We start from the raw sequence: 19216 nt of genomic DNA, 5'->3' as shown, positions 1-19216 counted from the left end.
TTGAACAAAATGAAACTTTTTAAAAAACCAGATTTGTATGTAAGTCACAGTTTCCCCGAGTGGCCAGTTTTTCTCTGGGTGAAAATGAGATCTAGGGGTGACGTTGAAAAGTGGATCACGATGTGGCCAAGAAAGATGGATTTCTTGACCCTGCGAGTGGGTGTGGGGAGGATGTGAAGGTGGAAGGACTGCAGCCATTGTTCAGAAAAGTTAAAAGAGCGCTGTCCTTGCGTGCTTGCCGGCTCAGTCATGCATGCTGAATCTCCCAGTGTGAGCGAGGGTCCCGGTGGAAAGGAGGAGGGCAGCTCAAGCCCTCTTTTTAACATTCCCCTCCAGGCCTGGCTGTAAGGAAGCACTTTCCTGGGGGATGGGGAGCTTGGCCAGGATTCTTGCACATTTGCATTTTAGCACTTCCAGCAGCCAAGGCTGGCCACTGGATCCACTCCGTCAAGGGTTTTTAGACTGAAATCGGGGCAGATTAATGAAATACCAACAATTCCAGCAAAGAGTTCCCTTTGGTAGACAATAACAAAATAATCTGGCACCCTGTGGTTTGACTGTGGAGACCTATGGGTATGAATGCGCCGACAGGGGAGTGGCTCATATTCCTGGTTTCACATTGGTCTTGGTTGTTTCTGAGATTGTTAAAAAAGTACTGATCTCAGCAAGAGCTGATAAGAGTAGTATAAAACTTTCCTGGATCAACCCCTCTTTCCAGGAAGAGGGCTGGAACCCAGGTTTCTCCGGGGATAAGATTGTTTTGTAAAACGTCCAAGCTTTCTGCCTGAGCATATCACAAGAGCCGCATTGTTCCTTTTTGGAGAGTCATCACAATTGGGTCTAATTGAGCCTGACACTAGATCCATCTTCTGTTTCTTTGGGGAAGGTGTGGATCTCTTTCTTCCCACTTAGGTTACAGTGCTTAATGCCTGGAAAAAAAAAAAATGTGTGAAGCCTATTAAGAAGTAGGAACTCTGAATTAGGGTCAGCTTTCTAATTTAGCATTTGACACAACTCCTGAAGGTTACATGGCTGTGGGTTCTTAGTCTGTTTTTCTTCCAAGAGACTGCATGGCTATACAGATTCAACTGATAAAAATTTGAGCACCCAAGTCTTAGGCTCTGTATTCACATTCTTCATTTTAATACGCAGAATATTCCTGCTACCTGTAACGTGAAGCATGTTCTTCTGTTTTGTCTCCTTTTTATGTTAAATGTCAAATATATGCTTGACTAAAGGTGGGCAAATTAATGTTTGAAAGTTAAGCCCATGGGTCTATCTATATCCTTATCCTGAACGAGGCATATTTAGTACAGCGGGAGCTTCTCTGGAAAAGATGGTGAGCCACCTAGAGTGGTTAGTGAAGGTCAACTGCTCATCTCGCAGCCTTTTTGGGTGGAAAGCAATTAATGTGTTGAGAACCTATGTGTGCTTTACAAGGTACTTGTAAGTTTTAATCTTCAAAGCAACCTGCTGAAACAGGTATTATCCCTGTTTTCCAGATAAGTCATAATTCCTGCCGTAAGTTACCCAACCAGTAAGTGAGGGAGCCAGGATTCAAATCTAGGCTCCATTTCTCCATTTCCCTTTTTTTTTTTTTTTTTTTGAGACAAGGTCTTGATCTGTTGCCCAGGCAGGAGTGCAGTGGTGCAAACACAACCCACTGCAGCCTTGACCTCCCAGGTTCAAGTGATCCTCCCACCTCAGCCTCCCAAGTAGCTGAGACTACAGGCATACACCACCATGGCTGGTTATCTTTTTTTTTTTTTTCTTTGTATTTTTTTTGTAGAAACAGGGTTTCACCATGTTGCCCAGGCTGGTCTCAAACTCCTGGGCTCAAGCAGTCTGCCCACCTCGGCCTCCCAAAGTCCTGGGATTACAGGCATGAGCCACTCTGCCTGGCTCGGGCTCCATCTAAAGTCCAGCTCCCTTTTGTTTGGTGAGAAGATTTAGTTACTCATCATACCTTGGTTTCCCGTAAGGTGACCCTCAGAAGTGAACGGTAGCTGTTTGAACACTGTATGAACAAGCTTATGCCATAGGGCATTACGTCAAAGGGAATAAGGGTGATTCTTGGTGGAATAAAAAGTTGATCCCCACCACACCTACAGGAATGGGAGAAATGCATTGAAGAATAGAAGAGCTAAAGGACATGAGTTGATAGGACACTACGTGGTGGTACAAAAGTTAAAAGGCACTCCAGGGCAGTTCTTAGAATAACAGAAGAAAACTTGATTCAGGTATTTGCTGAAACTTGAGAACTGAAAAAACATAATGTAAACTTGGTGTAAACCTTATCATCTAGAAGTAATAAACCTCAACAGAAACTGGGTAGTAGTCAAGGACCAACTTCATTTCCCTTCTTTTTCTTTTCTTTTTTTTTTTTTGAGACGGAGTTTCGCTCTGTCTCCAGGCTGGAGTGCAGTGGCCGGATCTCAGCTCACTGCAAGCTCCGCCTCCCGGGTTCACGCCATTCTCCGGCCTCAGCCTCCCGAGTAGCTGGGACTACAGGCGCCCGCCACCTCGCCCGGCTAGTTTTTTGTATTTCTTAGTAGAGACGGGGTTTCACCGTGTTAGCCAGGATGGTCTCGATCTCCTGACCTCGTGATCCGCCCGTCTCGGCCTCCCAAAGTGCTGGGATTACAGGCTTGAGCCACTGCGCCCGGCCATTTCCCTTCTTTTTCTAAGTGTCATCACGCATAGCCCTTCAGTGTTCTTGCTGAAAAGATTATAAACCACCTGTGGGGCTCAGCCAATTTCTGCAGCTCCCAACCGAGGCCTTTAACTTGTCCAGCTTCACATTTACTAAAACTAAAAGCCAGCGCCAGTATATCCTAAAAATAAACTCAAACCGATCACGTCCTTTCGTGAGTCAGACGAACAACAAGGAGCTAAACAAGTAAACGTTCCTTTTTCTTTTGAAAGCTATGAACTTTCTCTGACATAAGGACATATGATATGTAAATTAAAGCATGGCCTAGCTCCCAAATCCTGCTGCTTTTCCTGAAGTGGTTACTAGATAGGTGCTGCTCTTAGAATATAAACAAAACCTTTCGCTTTTGACTTAGAGAATTCGCATTCAAGTTTTCAACGGGAAGGGGTAGTGGCCCCCAGGGACCACTGTGTTTCTAAAGAATAAGAACCTCTTGATTAAAAGATGAGATTTGTGAAACAAAACCAAGGCCTCATGCAGCTTCTGACAACTGTCTCTTCCCAGTTCTATGAAAGGGAAAGCCCCTGGCCTCTGATCTCTGCTGTGTTCTGCGGTAGAAAGGGAGGGACGATAGTAAGTCATCCAGTGGTCCCTTCTCTCTGTTCTCTTTCTCTTCCCTGCATCAAACATCACCCCTTTTAAAAGTTAATTCCATCCCTTTAGTAGAGGGCAAGACCTAAACTTTGTGCCATTATGAACCCCTGAGGAGTCAGAGGGGATGAGGCTTTTTGATGAAATAATGTGGATCATGAGTAAAGCACAGGATTAGAAATTAGAAAGCTGGGCCGGGCGCGGTGGCTCAAGCCTGTAATCCCAGCACTTTGGGAGGCCGAGACGGGCGGATCACGAGGTCAGGAGATCGAGACCATCCTAACATGGGCTAACATGGTGAAACCCCATCTCCACTAAAAAATACAAAAAACTAGCCGGGCGAGGTGGCGGCGCCTGTAGTCTCAGCTACTCGGGAGGCTGAGGCAGGAGAATGGCGTAAACCCGGGAGGCGGAGCTTGCAGTGAGCTGAGATCCGGCCACTGCACTCCAGCCTGGGCGACAGAGCGAGACTCCGTCTCAAAAAAAAAAAAAAAAAAAAAAAATAGAAAGCTGCATTCAAACCTAAGCTCAGGCTTGGGCCACATATTTACCTAATTTCTGTCAATGTACCTGGTCAACTGTTAGGCAGCAAGTTACATTTTTTAAAAAGTGTTGTAAAATAGATGGGACATGCATGTGTAGATGAGTGCCAAATATTTATTTACTTAACGAAATATCAAAGGTAAGTGCACAGTTGGAATAAGAGCATATATTCTCAGCTCTTGTATGGAATTTCTAGACAATTGGTAAATTTAAATATCCACAGATGATCAGTTTCAGTTTTTTCCTCTTTTCCAGGGATTGCTCTGATTTTGCCTGGTGGCGTTGCCTTTACCAACCCAGAATATTTGGTCATATGTAAAGCCAAGTCCTCCAGTTGAGGTGCAAAAGAAAGTAAGCTTGAGATCTTAGCAGTACTTGAGTAGGGTATGTTAAACCCCCCCGCAATAAAACAATAGAAGTGGAATTCCTCTGCCTGCTATTTGTTAAAACAGAAAAGTGCACATATTTTCTTCAAAAAGAAGACTGAAGTTTCTATTATTTCATTACTCTTCTACTTTAATTTTTTTTTGAGATGGAGACGGAGTTTCACTCTTGTTGCCCAGGCTGCAGTGCAATAGCGTGATCTTGGCTCCCTGCAACCTCCGCCTCCCGGGTTCAAGCGATTCTCCTGCCTCAGCCTCTCGTGTAGCTGGGATTACAGGCGTGCGCCACCACACCTGGCTAATTTTGTATTTTTGGGAGAGACGGGGTTTCTCCAGGTTGGTCAGGCTGGTCTCAAACTTCCGACCTCAAGTGATCCGCGCATCTCAGCCTCCCAAAGTGCTGGGATTACAGGCGTGAGCCACCGCGCCTGGCCACTTAAATTGTTTAAGGAACAAATGCTATATATCCTTATAACAAACTTACAAGGATACTTGCATTTGTGATAGTGGAAACGAATGAGTCTCAATTACCAAGAAGAGAACTGGGTCTGCAGCCGTGGCACAGCAGAGAAAGCCAAGTGAGACAAGGTTAGAAATGTGAATGTGATCTGCTGAAGAACTTGGTCACACAGTGTTTGGTTTCTCTGTCTCAAAATTTTTGTTTTCCCAAATCTGGTAGATGTGGTACATTTAATTTTTTTTTTTTTTTTTTGAGATGGAGTCTCGCTCTGTCGCCCAGGCTGGAGTGCAGTGGCCGGATCTCAGCTCACTGCAAGCTCCGCCTCCCGGGTTCAAGCGATTCTCCTGCCTCAGCCTCCCGAGTAGCTGAGACTACAGGCGCCGCCACCTCGCCCGGCTAGTTTTTTTAGTAGAGACGGGGTTTCACCGTGTTCGCCAGGATGGTCTCGATCTCCTGACCTCGTGATCCACCCACCTCAACCTCCCAAAGTGCTGGGATTACAGGCCTGAGCCACCGCGCCCGGCCACATTTAATTTTATAAAGAGGAAAAGATGCTTAATGAAGTGGAAAAGATTTTGCCTGGGTAATTAGTGAAGCACCTAGTCTCAGAACCTGGGCTGCTCTAGACTTAATGACCAATGCAGAAGGTGGCAACACGGAGGCGGTTCACACAGGCACTGCAGAGCACCACTCTGGCTCTCTTTGGAGACGCGCTGCACCAACCCGGGCACGGCACACATCTGTAGTCCCAGCTACTCACTAGGCTGAGGTGGGAGGATCACTTGAACACCGGAGTTCAAGACCAGCCTGGGTGACACAGCAAAACCCCATCTCTTAAAAAAATTTTGTTTTTTGTCTTTTTTTTTTTTTTTTTGACAGTCTCACTCTGTTGCCCAGGCTGGAGTGCAGTGGCATGAGCAGAGCTCACTACAGTCTTGGACTCCTGGGCTCAAGGTATCTTTCCATCTCAGCCTTAAAAAAAATAGTTTTTTTAAAGGTGCTACACCAAAGCATATTATTTTCACTGGGAATAAAAAAAAAAAAAAAACCCAAAATGCTAAAAGTTATTACTATTTAATATGCACTACATTATGCAAACCTAGACATGTCTGCAAGTATTATATAGGGTTATTCAGGAAACCAAAAAACTAATACATGTTGTTAAATGGTCTATAAGGTACTGAAGTAACTGTCAAATATGTTGCCTGTGGCTCTCAGAGGATTTGAGCCAGTTTCCAAAACACTGCTTTGTCGCACATAGTAATGTGGAATACTAATGCTGGGAGGACTGCTTATGAGAGCTTCAAAGCTAGGAACTTACACACATTTCACATGCTATAAATATCTGCCACACAATCCTTTTATAAAGTAGAATCAAGTTGCAAAAACTCTATTTTCTCTTCATTCAAGGGTAAAAAGCTTTGACTTCACAGATGTTTTAGTTACAAATCCCACTTGTCCAGAAAGAGTAAAAGGGTCTAATTTGTTAATAGTAGGCACCTTCTTATATTTATTACTCCCCCATTTACGTAATCCACACTCCAGAAGGATCAGACCTACCACACAGTGGTGTGTCAACAATTACTCCTTACATCATGGATCTTGAGACACTGGAACTGGACTGTGGGAAAACAGTTCTTTGAGACCAGATTAATTTTTCATAAATATTAATGTGGAATTACTTAATATGGCCTGGAAAATATTGTTTTTCTCATCTAAAAAGGGTATAAGGAAATATTTACTACCAAGGTTCATAATATTTATCCTTAGGAAATCTTAATCTCAAACTGGCATTATTTATGTACACATCTGCTACCTTTTTGTAGCCCAAGACAAGGCTTTTTGAGAAGTGGTCACTACACAGGGAGGAGCCAAAATAATTAGTCCTATTTCTCAGAATCTCTAGAAAAATCACTGAGGCTAAAACTGGACACAGGAGTAAAGTAAGGGAGAAACTGTAAGAGTTAAGCCCCTCAAATGCCCCTCAGACAAATGCTTAATGTTCTTAGATGGAAGACAACCATTTCTGCTTTCAATCATTTAAACCTTAACTTCATTGCCCAAAAATCCACTGCTGTGAACAACAACAAAAATAAAAAGACGGCCAGTAGGTGTGCCTTAAGCAAACAACATGAAAATGACAAGATGAAAGTGACAGTTTCTACCTAATTTATTTCAAATGCATAGAATTTAGCCAGTTTTCAGGAATCTGTAATAGCAGGTTGGTTAAGTTCTGTGGCCCCCTGAACTTTATCCAGCTGACAGCTGACGACTGTAGGAAGCAGAGAAGGTCTTCAAGTTTCCAGAGCCTGGAGTAGATAGAGGATTGGCCCTTCCAGCCCTAGCTGACGCCTGTGCACTTGAGACAGATGCCCTGCCATTGTGCTCAGGGTCAGATGTCAACAATCAGAACAGCATGACCCACAGGAAGGCAGCTGGCCGCTCTCTTCCCTACACAGAAGGGTCTAATTTTCAATGGAATCACAAAAGGAACTGCAGAAACTCATTAACGTATGACACAGGATTTAGCAGCAAACAGCTTCATCACTGCTTTATTTATTTTTATTTTTATTTTTATTTTATTTATTTATTTATTTTTTTTGAGACGGAGTCTTGCTCTGTCGCCCAGGCTGGGGTGCAGTGGCCGGATCTCAGCTCACTGCAAGCTCCACCTCCCGGGTTTACGCCATTCTGCCTCAGCCTCCTGAGTAGCTGGGACTACAGGCGCCCGCCACCTCGCCCGGCTAGTTTTTTGTATTTTTTAGTAGAGATGGGGTTTCACCGTGTTAGCCAGGATGGTCTCGATCTCCTGACCTCGTGATCCACCCGTCTCGGCCTCCCAAAGTGCTGGGATTACAGGCTTGAGCCACCGCGCCCGGCCGCTTTATTTATTTTTAGAGTTAGGGTCTTGCTCTGTCACCCAGGCTGAAGTACTGCGGTGTGATCATAGTTCACTGCAGCCTCGACTTCCTGAGCTCAAGCAATCCTCCCACCTCAGCCTCCCGAGTAGCTGGGACCACAGGCATGTGCCACCACGCCCATTATTACTATTATTATTACTATTTTGTAGAAACAGGGTCTCGCTATGCTGCCTAGGCTGGTCTCCAACTCCTGGGCTCAAGTGATCCTCCCATCTCGGCCTCCCAAAATGCTAAGATTACAAGTGCCTATAACTTTAGAAATAAAAATGCACATATGTGGGTTAAAAGGTAAAAGTCAAGCACTACACGTTATTGAAAGGTAGGGCTGGAAAACTGTTAGTGTCTCCTTCTGGACTGTTCCTTCAGCCTCCCCAGCCCTTTGAAAATAACAACAAAAAAAAAACCCCTCTTACACACAATTTACTTTCCCCATTGTGAAGCAGATGTGAATCATATCCAAACCAGTCCTGGAGGTATTAAAGCTAGGAGTCCGACCTTGTGTTTTTCTGTTTATGAAAATGATTTTAGGGTCCCATATAAGGTAGTACAATAAAGTATGGTTAATGCAAAACTAAGTATTTGTTCTCCACTGTGGAAGAAAGTGGAGAAATCCACCAAGTCTGCAAGTCCCATGTCTTGTCAGTAGGTGGCAGCATTGTCTGTGAGTTGGAAGCTATTTCCCGTGGGGGCACCACCACTTCCTCCCACCTCACAAATCCCCTCTGGTCCTTTCCCTTTCACCCGCACCCCCGAAGTATTTCCTCAGGGCCTAAGAGTTGACAAACGAGGAATTTTACTTCCTGGAAAAGATGAAATTGAGTTTTAAAATATCAGCGAGGTTACTCCCCAGAGCCATGTGTTATTCTGCAGCTCTCTGCTTTTGGAGATAAGAGAATCAAACATCAACTTCTAATGCTTTTTTTTTTTTTTCCTCTTTAAACTTCTAATTCTTCTTAAAGGGCATTTCCTGCCAAACTCCCCAAATCTAATTAGATTGCCATATCTGGGGAGTTTGGGAGGAAAAAAATGGAGAAAATTTTAGTCATACGTGGAGGTATCAATTTCAACAGCAAGAAAAAAAGAGCTAGTTTTTTTATTACAAAAGAAAAATCAAAAGTGTATCATCTGCGATGAAAAATTCTAGAAAGCCTTTGAGGAAAAACAATTTTAAAATTTTAGGAGTATCTTTTTAAATTTTTAAAAATTTTTATTAAAAGGAGTATCTTTCTTGCCCAGATGAAGACATCTTCATAAAATATAAGAGAGTCTATGAGGATGAAAATAATAAGAGCCCTGATGAAGAAGTGAAGTTGCTTGTGTGACCTAAATTCCTCCTACAGAAAACTGACATTAGAACAAGGTAGCAGAACTTACAAAAAGCATTTCTGAGCCAATATGGCCAGATTCCGTAGAAGGGCACAAGAAGAGAGAGGCTGAGGGCAGGAGAGGGCTTCGGGTCTTGCCCTCCTGGTACTCAACAGCCTGGCCTCAGGGAATCAAAGTGTGAGTGGGAAGGGCAGGTGTAGAAGTGGGAAAGAAGGTGGAGGCGGTTATCCCCTGCGGGTGCTTCCACCAAGCTGTATTGGCGAGAGGAGCCACAGCTTATAAGCTCTGTAATATAGAGGTCATTTCTGGTTAGAGAATGAATAAAAAAGGAGAAGTTTCAGGGACTTGGGGCCTATGCATGAGGCAAATTACATTCCTGGCACCATCTCTGAAGGTCTTATGAAAGCAGAACATCTCCCTGGGCAACTTCTGGAAAGTAATAGCTGAAATATGCCATTCTTAGTGACTGCACTGAAAGAGTACAGATTCAGGGAAGACACCCCAAACAGAGAATACAGGTTATAAAGCAAAGAAAAGAAAACGTGTATCAGCCTGCACAAAGCCAAGAAGGAGAAAACGGGGCTGGCTGAGGAGCCAGAGTGAGAACTGAGTGAGGGGAATGTGTGAACACTGAGGACCAGCAGTTCCTAAAGCTGCTCTTTGGAAGAACTGGGAGACTGGGAGGGCTGCTTCTCGATTCACAGCCTCCAAGAACAGCTTTCCTAGACTTCATTTTCTTTCTGCCTTTTTTTTTTTTTTTTTTTTTTTTTTAGACAGAGTCACTCTGTTGCTCAGGCTGGAGTACAGTGGCGCAATCTCAGCTCACTGCAGCTTCTGCTCCCCGGGTTCAAGCAACGCTCCTGCTTCAGCCTCCCGAGTAGCTGGGACTACAGGCACCTGCCACCATGCCCGGCTAATTTTTGTATTTGTAGTAGAGATGGGGTTTCACCATGTTGACCAGGCAGGTCTTGAACTCCTGACCTCAGGTCATCTGTCCGCCTCAGTCTCCCAAAGTGCTGGGATTACACGCGTGAATCACCACGCCCGGCCCTGGGCTTCATTTTCGAGAAGGTAGGCCCTCTTTCTGTGGTTGTTTGAATTTGACTTTAGATAGATCTCTTGCGAATGTGGCCACCAGGCTGGCGTGAGGGTGTTCCTGTGACTGAGACCTCTGAGGTGACAGTATTGCAAGCCCGAAAATGTCCTGCACAGAGACATATGGTTCTCACTCCAGCTCTGTGCTCACAGCAGTCAGGACCAACGTTGTTGTAATCCACACCTGTTTTTGCCAGGAAGACAAGCTAGAGCAACAGTGTAGAGAGGACAAATAGGAAAAAGTGCTTCCAGGGCGGGCCGGCTCCGACATTCCTCACAGGGACCCTTCAGGCAGCAGTTACTCTACTGGTTTCAACATTCTCCATCCAGCCCCCACGACTCCGGTTTCTGTGCTCCATTTTGCAGAGGAAGGTATCGCCGAGGGCTCCAGTAATCCCAAGACGACACACGTTTCTGTTTTAGGTGACCTTCCCCAAACCCTCTTCCCAGGAGGCTCCTGTGGCTCAGTCTGCAAATCCACACAGCCCGGACCCTGATTCGCAGGCTGACAGCCACTGCTGCGGCTTTCGTGACCTTCCTCTGTACTCTTTTAGCCCCTACCAGCACCCGCACCCCCCCACCCTAAAGGTGTCCATTTTCCCGTTAAAGGACTCCAGCATGGCCACTTCCCAGTTTCTGAATTTCCTATCGCCGTCTATGGAAACTGTCAAGACGGGTGGAGTGTTGCGGGCGGGGGATTCCAGGTGGCGTGGCCGTACGTAACAGCAAGGAGGCCAGTCCCACGGTCTACACACCGAAGCAGGTATCACCACCACCGTGCAGTCCTTCCTGATTTGGGCTGCTTTCCATGTGATGCCTCAGAGATAAGGCCTCCCTGTGCCATTTTCGAGCCTGTTAGTTCCCACTCCTGCATTCATTCCTACCTCCTGCATTCATTCCTACCTCCTGCATTCATTCCTACCTCGGTACCTGCCAGGAACTTGCAGAGAAACTAAGGAACTTGTGTGCAAGTGGCTGCAAACACCTTCCCACTCTTCCACTGGTGCCAAAAACAAGCCCCCTAATGCTAATCTGCCCCTGTCTTGCACTCAACAGCTTTTCTCCTCTAAGCCCCTGATAATGGTTTTACTAAAATCCCCTTTTGATGGGAAAAATTCCCAGCTGGACATTTCAGGCCCCGGCACAATATACAAGTCTGCAGGTCCCTTTCCCCACCTCACAAAGGCCTCTAATCAAGTGGAAAATGTGCTGGAGGCCAGAGGTTGGGGTCCGCAATTATTTTTTAAGGGATGACTAGAGAAGAATAGGGGGCAGCAAGGACCTGCCCCCCACTTTGTTCTCCATTTGGTCCTGTTTTGAGACACACTGAGCCGGGAGTAGCCGTCCAGTTCTCCAAGCACAAGAGCTTCATCTCTCTCTTCCCAGGTGGAAGGATGTCATCTTTGAACGCTATTGCTTCAAAAAGATGGAGAGAGTTTGGAAGCAATATGCAGGTCCTTTTCTGACCCCATTTAAGCCCTTATGTATAAAACCGCTATTGAACGGGGTCCCAAGTGTGGTGAGAGCACCCATTCATTAACCTCTAACCTCTGGTCTGTATTCAGAGGGGAGCGTTCGCTCTGTGTCCATACACTGCAAGATTGGAGGCATTAACTTGGGCAACCCAGGCTTTGGAGGGCAAGAGGTCACGTTCCCAACCCGGCCAGAGAGCCTTCCTCCTAGTTACACACACTGACCCTTCCCTCGCCACTGAGCAAATGTCCACGTTACTCCAAATGTTTCATCTTGGGGCAAAACATGGCTCAAAATACAAAGTGTTAACTATGTGTATCGGTCTACTGGAACCTCAAATGTGAACTATGTGTATCCATCTATTGGAACCTTCCTTTAAGAATGTACACGACGGAAGGCGGTTTGTCTTCCTGCACATTGCAAAGGACCTTCTTTGATGTCATCCATGCATGAGGGTTCATTAAGGATTAATCGATGAGGACGAACATTTCAAGCTGCCCTGAGTTCTCATCATTCTGTTTCAGCATCAAGAGATTGCTCATTCTAATCCCAGCTGGTTAGTGATGTATGCAAATACCTAGTGAAAAGGAAATGACTACAAATTCCTAAACTCACTCTGGAATGATCAAGGATTAGACTGTTGAGCTCTGAGAGTTAAAAGTCAGCGTACATTTCAAACTAAATACCAGCCTGAGTAATAATTTTCAGGTCCTTTCTTCAAAGTTCCTGAAATACTTTTGGTCAAAAACAAAAAATTGATAACTACTTTTTTTTTTTTGAAATGGAGTCTCATCCTGTCGCCGAGGCTGGAGTGCAATGGCGCGATCTCTGCCCAATGCAACCTCCCCCTCCCCTCAAGCGATTCTCCCGCCTCAGCCTCCCGAGTAGCTGGGATTACAGGTACGCACCATCATGTCTGGCTAGTTTTTGTGTTTAGTAGAGACGGGGTTTCACCATGTTGACCATGGCTGGTCTTGAACTCCTGACCTCAGGTGACCTGCTCACCTCAGCCTCCCAAAGTGCTGGGATTACAGGTGTGAGCCACCGTACCCAGCCCAGATTATTTTTTAAAACCTCTGGTTTTGTTTTCATCAGTATGATGCCTTATTGATATATTTTGCTTTACTGACATTTTTGGTTTGCCCTCAGAAGATCCCTAAACAACTGAGAACTGGATAGAGAGAAGCACAAATACTACATTGAAGATATTATATTTAATACTCAATGCAAATATCATATTTGCATTTTACGTTGGCTTTCATACTTCTTTTGGGGAGTGTTACAGGAGGAGGGGACCATGTCGTTTCCCTAAAGAAAGGAAGTAGAAGTGTGTTATCTGGAGCCCCCTCCCCAGATAACGACAGGCTTGCTGAGGCACACCTACTGCTTGTCCCAAAAATGTTGTCACAGCTTTCTCCAGGAGTGAAAAAGCTTCACCCAACTTTAGATGAAGATGAGCACCTCTAGAAAGGTGAGCAACAAAGCACACAGTGGAGTATCTCTAAAGCAAAGCCTACAGTGGTCTGACTCTTTAAATGAGGAGGGAACCGTGAGATAAGTCTGCGTTACAGGAGAGCTGCTCCGAAGCCACCTCTCATGGACACCCCCCTGAATCACTGCACAGATGCCTGTTCAGTTCTTTGCTTATCATCGTTATTTTAGTCTTCATCATCATTCTTCAGCTTCTCTGCCCTTTTAACATACCATGTTGGACAAACTATCCATTGTTTTATTTTATTTTAGAGACGGTGTCTCGCTCTGTCACCCAGGCTGGAGTGCGGTGGCACAATCTTGGGTTACTGCAACCTCTGCCTTCCGGTTCAAGTGATTCTCCTGCCTCAGCCTCCCAAGTAGCTGGAATTACAGGCACCTGCCATCATGCTCGGCCAATTTTTGTATTTTTAGTAGATATGAGGTTTCACTATGTTGACCAGACTGGCCTCGAACTCCTGACCTCAGGTGATCCACCCACCTCGGCCCCCCAAAGTGCTGGGATTACAGGTGTGAGTCACCATGCCCGGCCAATATCCATTATTTAAAAGTCACTCTTCCTACTAGAAGAGTAAAACAGCATTTTAGAAACAATAATTTGATAAAATAGTAGCAGCAATGCATCTCAGGTCTTTCAGGGTCATTGAAAATGTTAGTACAGTGGAATGTAATCATCTTTCAGACTGTCTATTAGAGGTAGCTAAATAATTCAAAAAACAAGATGAACATAAATAGAATTAAGTATAAAATATATGCTTCCCCGTTAAAGAAAATTTTATTCAGGGTCTAAAAACAGAAGGAAATGATATCTCAATGATGAAATGTTATCAGTCTAAAGTTCATCATGTCAAACTGGCATACCTAAAATAGGTGGGGAATGCCCCTGAACCCACAGAGAAAAGAAGTATCAGCTTCTCCCGGTCACACTAGGTGGGGTAACTACAGGGGGCAATGGAGCCATGCGTCTCTGCAGTGTTTTCGTTAGCTCCTCTGTTTATGTTCGTGATATCCAAGAGCATATCTACACTGAAATCCTGCTCAAATATCTTTAGCCTTTGTTGTATTGCTTCCGATTTCTAAGTGATCCCGGTTCACTCTTTTCCCATCATTTTTGGGGCATACTTATCTGTTTCACCTGCATGCCTGGTCTCCTGAAGTTAGCATCTGCAGACCCTGCTTGGGGTGATCTCTGCACTCCTGCGGTGAGCTCCCTGCTCACCCTGCCCTGCCCTCAAAGCCCTCTCGGGCATCTCCCAGCAGCCATGAATGCTCCAAAACCATTCTAACTCTGCACTCTGTTTCCTCCAGGCTGGGGGCAGGGGCAGGGGCGTGATAATGGCCATCACTGTATTTGACTGGCAGTCTCCACACCGCAGGGTTGAAAAATCATTTTTATTAAAATATGCCTGCCTATTTAAGGCTGCTCTTTAAAATAATACATAAGTCCTTTTTTTTTTTTAATCCTTATTTAAATTCCCCCAGAATAGGACAACTAGATGACAAGGCAAAGAGGAGCTCTTGAATCTTCACCTAACCCCACTGCCCTCCCCCGAGGGGCTGCATCCTTTGGCCCGAACTCCAGAGTTCCAACAGCAGTGAGGTGGCAAGAGCCCCACACTCAGTGCTGCTAGGAGACGCTTGCTCTTGATTTGTATACGATCTTGAAATGAAGCATTTGTCCACACAGGGCAGAGGCCCCAGAGGGCCTGTGGTAAGCAGGCAGCATCAAGGTTCTCTCTTCCCTGGCCTCCTGCTTAAGCATTGCTAGAAGTTTCTCCCTGGGAAGGATGAGGAGTTTATCCAGGCAGTGCTGACAGCCAACGGCAGGGCTGATAAAGCCTGTGGCTGGCTTTATCAGTGACACAGCTAAGACGACTTTAAGAGCCCATAAAAATGCTAGCAAATATTCCTGCTGGCCAACACGTTGCAACAGTTTCACAATCACAAAATCCTGCCGGTTTATTAGGATTAATTACTAACTAATAGTTAAAATGCTAAAGTTTATGAATGACTTTTAAAAAACACAAATTAGTGTGGATTCAGGGCTATCTTTCACTTAGTAAATATTTATTTGGCAGCTTTTACAGGCCGAGTCCCACGCCAAGGGCTGGGAAGACGGAGCACCATCTCCCGCATACTCGTATGGAGGTCTGCTTTCTTGAGTGGGAGAGAAAAAAGTGGGGTTTTACTGGGAACTGCGCCCAACCCACAGCCTGATTTATCTGTACCGCAGCCTGCAATCTAGATATGCCCCATGGGAGTGCGTCTCGTGTATTTTAGGGGGAAAATAGTTGGGAATTGCGGCTTTACAGAGCTGGGCTTCAGTTTCTTGGCGCAGAAGGGAGCCAGCCAGTCCAGATAAGGAGCGGGAACTGAGGTTAACATGTATTCAAGACGGAATTCCTTCTCAGTCCCCGAGCAGTAGCTCCAGAGGGTGACAGCCTCTGCACTGCTGTCCTCGTAGTCTCTCCCCGCCTTCTTGAAGCTGCCCTTGATGCCAGTTTCAACCTGATTTTACTGGTACAGAAATATGGAGGAGTGGAGGGGCCAGCCCAGCACTCAGTGACCAACACTGCCCGCCGCCGTGCTGCCCCCCACCACGGGCACTGCCACCCTGCCTTCTGCCCTGGTCGGTTTATCCTGTAGAGACGTTATCAGCGTAGCTAAAACTAAATCAGCACAGCTAAAACGCTGTGTCAAGCTAAAAACTTTCCCAGGGAGGCCAAACCAAACCAGGTCCTTGATTTCAATGACAATTTGAATCACTCCCTGCTTCATCTGCAGTAATTCTGTTTTATTAGATAAAGGGTTTGTGAGAAGAAAAGGAAATATTTAAGGCTTCCTCCCACTGTCCAAGGCTAGTTAAGTGTAAACAGAAAAAACCTGTTGGGCTGTGCTGAGGCATTGCATGCGATTCGTCATGTGCATCTCCATGAGGACAAAAACACACATGCAGGCAGGCTTCAGCAGCAAGAGAAGTGCCTCTGAGCATTTCCTCAGGACAGGACCTTTCTACTGAAGATCCTGCAGAGGGAGGAAGGTCAGAGTTCATGCCAAACCTGACCCCAGGATCCAGGCAAAGACAGTTCCCTAAGGACACTACCACAGAGACAGTGACCCTCTCACGACGCTTCCTCAAACACGATCGCACGCACTCCACACTATTTTCCTACCGAGAAGCCGCCAGGTGCCTTCCTAGGCTCCCACGCCTGTCGGCTGCAGTTCGCGACCCACAGCATGGGCAGAAGCCCACGGCAGCCTCCTGCGGCAAGGATCCCAGCCTGCGGCTGATTCGGAGGATCCCAGAGGCCTACAGGGGCTTCAGACGGGAGATTCCAAGGGGGAGCAGAGCATGAGCACAGGATTAGCACTGACCAGTGAGGAAGCGGGTGTCTTCCCCATGGGATCCCAAACAGCACAGTGTCAGTGTCTGCTCAAAGAACCATTAACCCCAGGGATGCAAAAGATCGACTACTGATGGCTGCAATATGGACTATTCAAAACCAGATAGAGAGGTCGATAGATGAGACAGACAGATAAGCTTAGATAGATAAGATAGATTACATAGATAGTGATAGATAGATTAGACAGACATAAATACTTTCTTTTTGTTCCACTCTTAATCATCCAAACTACTTTTATCTCCAAGTGAAATAAAGCAAACCCAGTGAGCAGAGGAGGATGGAGCTGTAGGGGATCTTTATTTTTATTTAAATAGAAGTTTTTTCTCCCTTGGGGTTTTGTTTATCTGTCCATACACATCCCTAGAAAAATATTATTCTTAGAGTCCTGAGGCCGTTCACATTTGTTTGCACAGACTTTAAAGGGCAAATAAAAGACAAGTAGAGATATTTTTCAGACATACTGTTGTACTTAGATGATGTGTTTAGATCCCTCCATTTAGTTCAGGAGCAATCTGTTCATTCATTACTGGCTAAAAAGTGCTTTCAAAATATTCTGCTAAATTTATCAAAGATAATTTAAAAAAAAAACAACTCCTAACTTTTCAAATAAACGCGTACCAAATCCTTTCCAATAGCCACACTAATACTCACATGACACTGAGATGACCCTCGGGACACCAGGGGCTGTGACCTGAGTAAGTCTCCAGAGTATGGCGGGATTCTGCTGGCATGGCCCGCTCCCACAGCCTCCTGCCCACATCCAGTTCAAGCAGGCACGAGGCAGGACTGCAAGCTTCCTGAGGTTTTTGAACACTGATGATCTGGGCCATTTGAGAACTTGAATTTCAGATCCCTCAAAAGAAGGTTCTGCAAACTTTCTGGCTACTTAGCAGGGTGGCCTTTACCAGCTCTCAGTTGCTATCCTTGTCCCTGCCTCCTGAGGTGTCTCCACTGCCACCAGCCTCCCCCACCCCAGCCTCCATTCACACGGCTGCCACAGCCTCCACCCACATCACTGCCACCAGCCTCCCCTCACCCCAGCTTCCATCCATACCCCTGCCACCAGCCTCCCCTCACCCCAGCCTCCACCTACATCGCTGCCACCAGCCTCCCCTCACCCCAGCTTCCATCCATACCCCTGCCACCAGCCTCCCCTCACCCCAGCCTCCACCCACATTGCTGCCACCAGCCTCCCCTCATACCAGCTTCCATCTGTACTGCTGCCACCAGCCTCCCTTCACTCCAGCCTCCGCACACACCGCTGTCTCCAGCCTCCCCTCACCCCAGCCTCCACTCACACTGCTGCCACCAGCCTCCCCTCACCCCAGCCTCCACCCACACCGCTGCCACCAGCCTCCCCTCACCCCAGCCTCCACTCACACTGCTGCCACCAGCCTCCCCTCACCCCAGCCTCCACTCACACTGCTGCCACCAGCCTACTCTCACCCCAGCCTCCATTCACATGGCTGTTCCTCTACGTATGCTCTCTGGATGACCCACAGGAGAATCACTTGGATGCTGGCCAAAACTGCATTTTTCAGGGGGCAGGTTTCATCATCTCTGTATTCTATCCCCAGAGATTTCACCCTAAAAATGTCATAGGATCGTATGACTATCTTGTTTCAAAGTCCACTAACTTCCTGTTTCATAAAGAACAAAGTCCCGGCCGGGCGCGGTGGCTCAAGCCTGTAATCCCAGCACTTTGGGAGGCCGAGACGGGCGGATCATGAGGTCAGGAGATCGAGACCATCCTGGCTAACACGGTGAAACCCTGTCTCTACTAAAAAATACAAAAAACTAGCCGGGCGAAGTGGCGGGCACCTGTAGTCCCAGCTACTTGGGAGGCTGAGGCAGGAGAATGGCGTGTACCCGGGAGGCGGAGCTTGCAGTGAGCTGAGATCCGGCCACTGTACTCCAGCCTGGGCGACAGAGCATGACTCCGTCTCAAAAAAAAAAAAAAAAAAAAAAAAAAAAAAAAGAACAAAGTCCCAACCCCATTACAGTGGTCCCAATTACACCCCAAGCTACATCTCCTGCCACTTCTCATCCTCCTGAATCGCAGCCTCTTATTCTGGTCACACACAACCATTTCACTCCTTTTTTTTTTTATTTCTTTTTTTATTTTATTTATTTATTTATTTATTTATTTATTTTGAGACGGAGTCTCGCTCTGTCACCCAGGCTGGAGTGCAGTGGCCGGATCTCAGCTCACTGCAAGCTCCGCCTCCCGGGTTCACGCCATTCTCCTGCCTCAGCCTCCCGAGTAGCTGGGACTACAGGCGCCCGCCACCTCGCCCGGCTAAGTTTTTGTATTTTTAGTAGAGACGGGGTTTCACTGTGTTACCCAGGATGGTCTCGATCTCCTGACCTCGTGATCCGCCCATCTCGGCCTCCCAAAGTGCTGGGATTACAGGCTTGAGCCACCGCGCCCGGCCTATTTCTTTTTTTAAGATGGAGTTTGGCTCTTGTTGCCCAGGCTGGAGCACAATGGTGCGATCTCAGCTCACCACAACCTCCGCCTCCCAGGTTCAAGTGATTCTCCTGCCTCAGCTTCCCGAGTAGCTGAGATTACAGGCGTGCGCCACCACCCCGGCTAATTTTGTATTTGTAGTAGAGATGAGGTTTCTCCATCTTGATCAGGCTGGTCTCAAACTCTTGACCTCAGGTGATCCGCCCACCTTGGCCTCCCAAAATGTTGGGATTACAGGCATGAGCCACTGTGCCTGGCCTCATTTCACTCTTTTGTGCATTTATGTATGTTGTACCCATGGACCTAGAATGGTCTTCCCTCCCTGTTTGACTGGAGAACACTTCAT

At 46.4% G+C, this 19216-nt stretch overlaps 2 protein-coding genes and 1 long non-coding RNA gene across 5 annotated transcripts in view; 1 reads left to right on the top strand and 2 right to left on the bottom strand.

The window, feature by feature from the left end:
* Positions 1 to 19216, bottom strand: part of WNT5B (Wnt family member 5B) — a 128302-nt gene that overhangs the window by 64325 nt on the left and 44761 nt on the right. The gene's annotated exons all lie outside the window — the stretch shown is intronic.
* The window catches only part of FBXL14 (F-box and leucine rich repeat protein 14), a 31613-nt gene that overhangs the window by 3771 nt on the left and 8626 nt on the right, over positions 1 to 19216 (top strand).
* LOC144332733 (uncharacterized) lies at positions 9711 to 17406 on the bottom strand. Its single transcript, XR_013400771.1, has 2 exons — positions 10955 to 17406; positions 9711 to 10916 (listed from the first exon to the last, which is right to left on the bottom strand). It is a non-coding gene; the product is annotated as an uncharacterized LOC144332733 (long non-coding RNA).

Source organism: Macaca mulatta, chromosome 11, assembly GCF_049350105.2.
Source record: "Macaca mulatta isolate MMU2019108-1 chromosome 11, T2T-MMU8v2.0, whole genome shotgun sequence".
NCBI classification, from domain to species: Eukaryota; Metazoa; Chordata; class Mammalia; order Primates; family Cercopithecidae; genus Macaca; species Macaca mulatta.
This window is presented reverse-complemented; position numbering and strand designations above follow the sequence as displayed.